General features: G+C 47.4%; 1 protein-coding gene across 7 annotated transcripts in view; it reads left to right on the top strand.

Annotated features, from left to right (window-relative positions):
* The window catches only part of LOC125300311 (LIM domain containing preferred translocation partner in lipoma), a 198,350-nt gene that overhangs the window by 154,852 nt on the left and 33,648 nt on the right, over window positions 1-9,850 (top strand). For 2 of the 7 annotated variants that reach the window (XM_048252094.1, XM_048252093.1), the window contains exon 1: window positions 9,329-9,505. The exons of the other annotated variants lie outside the window; for them this stretch is intronic. The gene's annotated coding sequence lies outside the window, so the exon portion shown is untranslated. Of the gene's footprint in view, window positions 1-9,328; window positions 9,506-9,850 lie in introns of those variants that run through there. 7 annotated transcript variants of the gene reach the window in all.

The following is a 9,850-nucleotide window of genomic DNA, read 5'->3' as shown; positions in this document are numbered from 1 at the left end:
AGGCTTTCTAAGCTAAGCTGACTCGCTGGTGTCCTCCTTTCTCTTCCGTCCATCCTCCCGCCCTCCTCCTCTCCTCCTCCTTTCATTTCTTCTCCTCCTCTCCCCCCCTCTCTTTTCTCTTCTTTCTTTTCTTTCTTTGCTGGCGTAACCCAATGAATTGCCACTTCCCATTCTGATGCACAATAATTCCCTGGTAGCCCCTAGATGCGTGCATGACACAAATGTTAAAAAACAACAACACGAGACAAATTTTAAAAAACAACAATAGAAAACCGTCAATCGGTAAATGAAGAAGAAGTAGCACTACGTCTGATGAGAGACGGAGGGAAAGATTGAGAAGAATTAAAATACAGACGACTTCGAAATCATAATAGATACTTGGAACTACGGACACTTGGACACTTGGACACTTAAAAACGAACATTGGAAAACAATATAAAGATCCTCTTTCCCCCGCACGAAGCTTTGATGATCACCCTTTGAAAAGAAAAGAAGAAAGAAAACTTTTCCCTTGTATTTTGTATGGTACTGGAATCCTGACTGGTTTTTGTTGTACCCCGAACAAACCCCGTTGCCTTGCCCTGGAACTCTTGGATACCTTCTGGATTTCCCTCATCGTCCTGGATTTGGATTCACCGTCGTCACCATCTACATCAACTTGCCCCTTCCTTTTGGACTGCCTGTTCACATCCCCTTACCCTTGTGATTGTGTTAGGATCTGGACATTGCACTTTGCACAAGTTGGACTGAACCATTTCCCCTTTTCATTTATTTTCTTTTCTTTATTATTTTCTTGAGTGCACTCACATTTTGTTTTGGGTTGGGTTTTATTTTGTTTAATTTATAGTATATAATAATATTGGATAATAAATATAAGACAAGATATTAGGTAATATAGTATAAGGTTAGGATAATATATTAATAGTATTTAAAAAGGAAAATACAATTAGACTTAGATATTAAATAGAACAAAAATATAAAGTAGTACATGGATATAAATACAATAAATAGAATATTAGAATAGAACATATAAAATAGCATAATAGAATAGTAAACAGATATAACATAATACATCTCTTTAATATTGATATTAAAATAACTTAAACTGAATTGAATGACTTTGACCTGTGAAATAAACTATATATTTTTATTATAAACTTATCCACGAGTGTGTGTGTTGTCTTTGGGGTGAGTACTAGAATCTGGTCTAGTAAAAACCTACACCAATCTCCACTAGACTATAGACTGTCTCTGCACAAGTATAGGCCATTACCCTGTCGTGCAGGTTACACTGGGCATGTGTGAGCAAGTGCCCTGGAGTGGCCCACGTTGGCCCTGGTAGTCCATGCGTACCGCCACTCGCTCACAGTGTTTGCAAACTCAGGCTGGCCTCAGGCGGAGCAATGATGGCCAGACAGCCAGCCACGCAAAAATGGGTCACATGTGAACTGAGGTCACCCATGCAAACCGCCCTACACACACACACACACACACACACACACACACACACACACACACACACACACACTGTTAGAGATACAGAGTCTACTGATGCAGCCTTGGGGAAGCATCCCATCACTGTACAGAAGAGAAGGAGGGAGTGAGGAAAAAGACAGAAAGTTTGGATGGAGAGAGGGAGAGAGAGAGATGGATATATGGGTAGATAGCAGAGATAGAAAGAGTGAGACAGACGGATGGCTGGAGAGTGGGGGGGATAGATGGATAGAGAGAGAAGCATGGAGGGAGAGAGGGAGAGAGTGAGTGATGCCGAGGAGGAGGATGAAGTGCAGTAGGAGGATTAACAGCTGAATGAGACACCAGGGAGAGGAGGAGATGTGGGGCGGAGAGGAGGAGGTTTCAAAGGGAAAGGAGGAGAAGAGGACATTTAAAGGGGGGGTGGGAGGAGAATAGGAGGTTTAAAGAGGAGGCTTAAAGGGGGGATGGGAGGTGCGGGGAGGAGAGGAGAGGAGGAAGTATGGGGGAGGAGGAGGAGAAGAGGAGGTTTAAAGGGAGGTGAGTGTGAGGACTTGTTTGCTGAAACTAAAGTGTAGGAGAATTGAGGGGATGCTACTGGTTACTCTCTCAACATACATTCCACACAGCCTCTTTTAAACTGCCTGCCTTCCTATAGATTTACACACACACACACACACACACCACATGCAGTGCAAACATGCACCCTTTCTCTCACTCTGTATCTCTCCTCTCTCTCTCTTTCTATGTATCTTTCCTCCCCTCTCTCCACCCCTCCCTTTATCCCTCCATAATACCCACATACGCTTCCTTTTATCAGCATGGGGCCGTGTCTCGGCGGGGGAAAAAGACAAAAGCGTGGACGAGAGTCTGCCCTTAAGATCAGAGGCCGCTGGTGATTACCATACCAACACAAGGCCGAGGTGCAGAGGGAGTACTGTGCAGGCAGCCAGCCTGGCAGGCACACAGGCAGGCAGGCAGGCAGGCAGGCAGGCAGGCAGGCAGGCGTGTTACTGGAGAGACCCCAGGGCTGGTAATTAAGCAGATGAATCAAGTCCAAGGCCACAATCGCTTTTTCTGCCGGACTCTATCTTGTGTCGTCATCCAGCAGGCCCAGCTAACTGCTGCCACTAATAGCTTTGATGAACCATTAATTAGCCGTAGCCATCGGAGCACGTGGCAGAAGCGAAGGTCAGTCGGCCTCTGGAGGAGGCGCCGAGTGGATCCCGCGTCTTTCCGCTGTCAGATCCTGAGCTCTGATGTTCCTTTTGGAGGGCACGGTTCAAAATCATCTCGGATCATAAAGATTAGCTGAAGTAGTTGGTTGGTGCGCCAGCCATAAGCACGCAAAGTTGTTCAACTGAGAATAAACCAGAATGCATATGGATAATTTTGACTTACCAGCAGCCATTTCAACACCTCTCTCTCTCTCCCCTGCTTCATTCACTATCCCATCTGTATAAAGGCAGAAGTCCTCCTACTCCTGCCCCCTTGAAAAATAAATAAAGAAAGAAAACATATATGCATATAATATACACATAAAACCTTTTTTTGAAAGATCATGGACTAAATTGCTACAATGTGGCAATAAACCCTGTACCCTAACAGTGTGGATAAAGAGCAAGCATCACAGAATAAGTAACATATTCCCATCGTCAGTACTTGAAAAAAAGACCTTTCCCATGTACTGATTTGATCTTTTTAATGACGGTTGAAGATCCTGATTAAGAGATGACAGTGAGAGAAAGAGACAGAACAGAAAGAGAAAGATTTATTAGACTTTTTGTTATTAAGGAGAAAACTCCGATATGTGCGGAGTTTCTGATGAGGTTCACACATGAGAGGAACAGACAGAGAGAGAAAGGGGGAGAGCCCCGGCAGCCTGTGTGTCTTTGAGATGCCATCGTGTGACATTTGAAATGCTCGTCTCTTGTGCGTAGGTGCTGTGTGTTTGCAGGGCCGTAAGAAGTCAGTGTGTGTGTGTGTGTGTCATGCGTGCACAGATACATAGCCTGTCTTTTAACGAGTGTCTTCCCAGCCTGGCTACTTCTGAGAGGCAACGACACCATATAGGCCTGAAGAATTCACAGTTTCGGGAGCGTCAGTAGCGTCACTCACTAGCGTCAGTTATGAATAATCATGATAAACCTGACGTATGATAACCTATTTATAACCACTGACGTTTGTTATAATTAAAAGGTTTTGCCCTGATGTTGTCTTTTTTTCCCCATATTGAATGCCTTCATACTGCCTTCCTACTCAAGGTGTAAGGTGGTCTGTGGCAAAACAGCATTGCCCTATAGGGAAATAAGCCTAACAGTTGAGGGAAGAGTGAAATTGTTTTATTATTCATTGTAGTGTTGCCCTTTTGGGCTCTCTCTGCAGTCATGTTTCATGTGTGTGGGCACTCTGTTGGGTGCGCTCAGTGACTGACACAGTTTGCTGTGGATAGGACACGGCCCCTTGGTGTAAAGCTTGGATGAGCTAGCTGTTAACAAGCACGCCTTCTGAAAATGCGGTGACTTGTGGAGATGTAATATGTGACTTCGCGCTACATGAGGATTCTTGTTAAGTCCCCGCTGCTCTTAGAAACATCCAGAAACATCCTTCACTGATGGTGGAGCAGAACTCTCTGAAATGTCAGGAGATTCTCTCTCTCTCTCTCTTTCTCTCTCTCTCACTCTCTCTCTCTGTCTTGTACAGACTGTAGAGCAAAAATTGAGAATTGCCGTTAATCCTCATAATGTCAGCTGGAAGAGCGCTCATAATTTATAAGACAGTGCGCATGAAATGTTGATGAAGAATCTTGGAAGAGCGGAATCGAGTGCGTAGCAACCCGCCAATGGAACGGGCTCACTCGGGTCGGGTCGAACCGGACGAATGGACCAACGGAGAGAAATGGGTCAGAATGATGTTGGTCTTACACACACGCACAAATGGGCTCACCACACACACACACACACACACACACACACACACACACACACATACTGTACATGTGCTTGTGTTTCTCAATAGTGAGCCTGCTGAGTTTAATGTATTAATAGTGGCCCTGTCAGACAGCTTTCTTGTGCATTGTCCTAGATACTCTGGTTGAGTGCATTTGCATATTACTCACTCGCTTATTTGCTCGCCCTCAGCCAACTCTGAGGAGAGCGAGCTGTGTGTGTTTGCTGCCGCCCATTCTTGTGTGTGTCAGACTAAGTGGGCTGTGTTGCGTGTTAAAAGTGCCGTAACCCGTGTTCCGGGGCAAAGCCTTTGTTATGCCTTCCAAACCTGCCCCTGCTCCTGCTCCGATGGGTCCCTCTCCCCCTCTGCCATGCCGAGAGAGCAGGATGCACAGGCAGGTGTGGCTCTCGGCCGTTCTGACATGTGTGTGTTCGCTCATTTGTCTGTTTTTTTCTTTCTTCTTTTTTTCTTTCTCTTTCTTTCTTTCTATCTATCCGTCTTTTTTTTCTATTTTTTTCCTAGCCTCTCTTTCTCTGTTTCTTTTCTCTCTGCTTTTCTTTCTTGGCTTTCCTCTCTCTCTCTCTCTCTCTCTCTCTCTCTCTCTCTCTTTCTCCCGTTTGAGGCCAGGGGATCTTCATCCTTTTGTGCATCTCTCATTACTCATGTCTGTCCTTCAGGCCTCTTCCTCTGCCGGACACATTCTCCGGCCCATTTCTCTCTGTCTCTCTCTCTCTCTCTCACTCCTCTCTCTCTCTCTCTCTCTCTCTCTCTCTCTCTTTTCACCCTTCCTCTCTTTTACTTTGTCTCTCTTGCTATCTGACATGCTCTCTTTCTCTCTCTCTCTCTCTCCCTGTCTCTCTGACTCTGTGCCCCCCCACCACACACACACACACACACACACACACACACACACACACACACACACACACTCACACACTCTTTCTGCTCCATCGGAAGTTTATGCATCAGTGATGAAAAGCCATTCCAGTGACACGGATCCCCCAGTTCAATCTCACATTTGCATTCGTTTTGATGTGAGGCCCTGCGTGTGATTTCAATGCCTCATTGATTATGCTCTGACAGGCCTCTCTATGCTACAGCACAAATGCGTGCCTATACCACACAGGGAGAGTGTGGTGCCATTGAACAGCCACTATAAGACACTCCAGGCCCTTTGGATATATGTCAGCGTAGCGTAGCATAGCGCATTCGCTTAGCGCCATCAGGACTGCATCTCATGCAGCAGTGAACTTGCCTCATTGCATTCTGGGCAAGGTGCAGTGACTGGAGGACTTCCTACACGTCACATGTCATGGCACCATATGGATGCAATTGAACTGTGAAAAAGCTCATGCATATGGGAGCTCCCAGCCTGGGCTCACCTCTCATGTTATTTCAGTGGGACCCTGTGTGCCAATGGGTGAGTGGTTGGTGTCTTTAGGCAGTATTTGATACTTCTCTAGGTGTATTGTTGGGCTTTCCTAGCTATGGATAGAACAGTAGAGGTAGACATGAAATGAGTGGGAGGAGAGAGAGAAGGGATGTGCGTTTGAGAAATGACCCCAGGGTGAGGTGGTGAACCTTGTGGATACTGGATCCATATGTGGTGTGGGATGCTGTAGCTTGCCTTGCGCCACAGCGCGTACCCCCCACCCCAGTGTTTGATTGTGAAACAGGTACAGGTGTGCCCCCAGGTGTGCCCCCAGGTGTGCCCTGAAGCTCTGCTCCGTGCTCTGTTCTACCTGATGTGAGAGTACCCAGAGACACCAGCTGGAGACTACGTACTCACTGTAACAAAGCCTTCGCTTGGCACAACTTAGACACCCTGCCTGGCAGCAGTGCCAAGGAAGTAACCGTATCGTACAACATCACAGGATCCGAAACTGGGCTGACACACATGAACAGTATCTCTCTCTCTCTCTAGCGCTCTAGCGCTTGTATTTACAGCTCAATTCCATTCTAGGCAGCAAACCTCACAGGAAATCCTCTTTTGCTGAAGCACCTGTTAACAAACAAATGGCAGCTTTTTTTTTAAATCCCGGATTGCTGCTGCTGCCCGTCCAGAGTATATCTCCCCACACACACCACCCTCTTTTTTTAATCCCTCTTAGCTGCGCAAGTGCATTGATAATATCAGAGCGGTGATTTGATTGGATTAGAATTATATGGCCAGCAGGTGTCTGGTTGCCGTGTAGGTGTGTCAGGTGGATTAGGAGAAACGCTGCCTGCCTGCCTGTCTGCCTACCTGCGCTGCACTGTGATCGCTAATGTCTGCTATGTCCCGCTCTCAGAACAGAGGCAAACGATCTGGGAAAAGACGCTCGCCACTACTGCTGCTGCCGGGCTTGTAGATTTGATAGGTGACAGGCTAAGTGCAGTGTAAACTGACCATACTGTATGTTGTTTATGTAATGTCCTGCCAGTCTTGAGATGGCTGCCTCTTTTTACTGGCTCATGGGTGGTACTGACAGACACAGACTTTTTTTTGTCTGTTGTGTTCTGTTTTATTTTGTTTTTGGGTGTTAAATTGCACATTTATATCCATAATGCTATGGCCATCTCTGTATTTTACACACACACACACACACACACTTTATTTTGTTTTTGGATGTTAAACTGCACGATTATATTCAGAATGCTACTCTATGGACATGTGTGTATGTTTGGTGTGTTCAAACAGAGGAGAATGCCTCCTAAACCCGCGGTTGACTATTTCTACCCAGTGAGCTTTTAAGAGGTGATATTTAGTGCATATTGTGCATTATGCTGCACTGTGAGCAGTAATAAATAGCTCGATGCACGCTGCCTACTGCCTGCCATTACTGCACATTAATTAGGCTGGAACTAACAAGGGCTTGAATTTTTAATTGCTGTTTGTTACTATTTTGGGCCACGGAGTTGAGTTTCCCACAAAGTTTTTTTGTGTGTTTGTTTGTTGTCCTGCTGTGATTGGTTGTATTTTGGCTCGCAGGTCTTCATTAGTTCTGCTCATGGAACCACCCTGGACTGAGCCAGAGATTTTGTGGCTTCCCCTAAACACCCCTACTGCCCTACACACCCCTACTGCCCCTGCACACCCTTACTGCCCTAAACACACTTACTGCCCCTGCACACCCTTACTGCCCTAAACACCCCTACTGCCCTACACACCCCTACTACCCTAAACACCCCTACTGCCCCTGCACACCCTTACTGCCCCTGCACACCCCTACTACCCTAAACACCCCTACTGCCCCTGCACACCCTTACTGCCCCTGCACAGCCCTATTGCCCCTACACACCCCTTACTGCCCTTACACACACACCCCTACTGCCCCTACACACCCCCTCTATTGCCCCTATACACACCCCCTTACTGCCCCTACACACACCCCTTATTTCCCCTACACACCCCTACTCCCCCTGCTGCCCCCACACACCCCCATACTGCCCCTACACACCCCTACTGGCCCTACACACATCCCCCTTACTGCCCCTACACATCCCCATTACTGCCCCTACACACATCCCCCCTACTGGCCCTACACACATCCCCCTTACTGCCCCTACACACATCCCCCTTACTGCCCCTACACACATCCCCCTACTGCCCCTACATCCCCCTTACTGCCCCTACACACATCCCCATTACTGCCCCTACACACATCCCCCTACTGCCCCTACACACCCCTACTGCCCCTACATACACCCCCATACTGCCCCTACTTACCCCTACTCCCCTACTGCCCCACACACTCCCATCTGTCTATGCTGTCCCTGTCCTCTGCTTTCCAGTTTTAATGTCCGTCATGTTGCGTGGCATGAGCGGCCTGGCTGCGACTCCTCTCTCAGTTCAGTTCAGTTCAGTGCAGTTTACTACAACCACTGCTGCCAAAGCATAGAAGACAGAAACATAGAAGCACATTGAAACGGTGGAAATGCTTTCTCTCATCTCTCTCTCTTTCTCTCTCTCTCTCAATCTCTCTCTCAATCTCTCTCTCTCTCCCTCCCTCTCTCTCTCTCTCTCTCTCTCTCTCAATCTCTCTCTCTCTCTCTCTCTGAGGCAGAGTCAGCTTTTCTTTCCTTTTTCTTTTTTCCTTCTTTTTCGTTTTTTGAACTTGTTCTTTTTCTTTTGATAGTTCCATGCAAAGTGAGTCCCCTCATTCTAGTTCTCTCTTTCTCTCTCATACACACACACACACATACATACACACACACACACATACATACACACACACACACATGTACACACACACATGCGCGCGCGCACACACACACACACACACACACACACACACACACACACACACACACACACTGGTTTCTCCCTCCTCCCCTGGTGCAGTGTTGAGCGGCGACTGTGCCTCGTTGAGACAGCTCCAGTGAGGCTTGCAAGATCAGCTGCATGCCGTGTGAGGAGGAGCTGGCGGCCACGCACAAGCTCACCGTGCTACAGTTCATTCGTGAGTGAGTGTTTGACCCCAGGAAAGAATGAACATGCCAAACACACACACACACAAACACACATTCACACACATATACACACATTCACACACATATACACACACAAGCACAAACACATCATATTCTTCCTCCTTTCTTTTATTCTTTCTTTCTTTCTTTCTTTCTTTCTTCCTGTCTTCTCTCACTCCTCCTCTCACTCTCTCTCTCTCACACCATCCGCCAGCCCTTTTCTCTCGCACTGGCACCCGCCCAGGTCACTTCTGCCAACCTGTTTCTAAAACATGTAACCCATACCCTCCTCCACCACCTCCTCCTCTACCCCCCTAACTACCCCCCCACACACACACACACACACTACCCCCCTCTACCGCCCCTCTCACTCTGGCCTGCAGCTCTGATGGGCTGAGCGCTAATGCTTCATGGCGTGGACCCCGGTCCCCTGTCCACAGTGGCCAAAATGGACAGAGAGAGAGAGAGAGAGTTAGGGTGTTGATATATGTAAAGAAAAACAGTGTGAGGAAGAGGGAGAGAGAGGAGGAATAGACAGAGAGAAGAGAGGGAGAGAGAGAGAGATAGAGGCAGAGAGAGAGGACCAGTAGGAGATCAAGAGTGGTCAGTGACGGCTCTTCCCTTTGTGATGGTGAGTGCAGCCCTGGGCTGGGGGGGATGGGGGCTGGGTGGAGTGTGTGTGTGTGTGTGTGTGGGGGGTGCACATCTGCGTGGAGATGATGCAGCCCTAACAAACTCTAAAAGGAGATGGGCCCAAGCAGCCAGGCAAGGGGAAAAAAAGGGGGAATGAGAGAATGAAAAGAGAGGAGAGAGAAGGTTCAGTGAAAAAAAAAGAAAAGGGGAGGAAAAAGAGAGCAAGGAGCTGCTCGCAAATTGGGGCTTCTAGCAATTGGGTAGCTGGCAGTCATATTCCTAATGCATTTGGACAGACTCTATCTCTGTTGTTAAACGCTCAGTGACCTATGCTATTTGTTTG

This window comes from Alosa alosa, chromosome 9 (assembly GCF_017589495.1).
Source record: "Alosa alosa isolate M-15738 ecotype Scorff River chromosome 9, AALO_Geno_1.1, whole genome shotgun sequence".
Taxonomy (NCBI): Eukaryota; Metazoa; Chordata; class Actinopteri; order Clupeiformes; family Clupeidae; genus Alosa; species Alosa alosa.
Note: the sequence above shows the minus strand (reverse complement) of the source record. Positions and strands in the feature narration are given on the sequence as shown.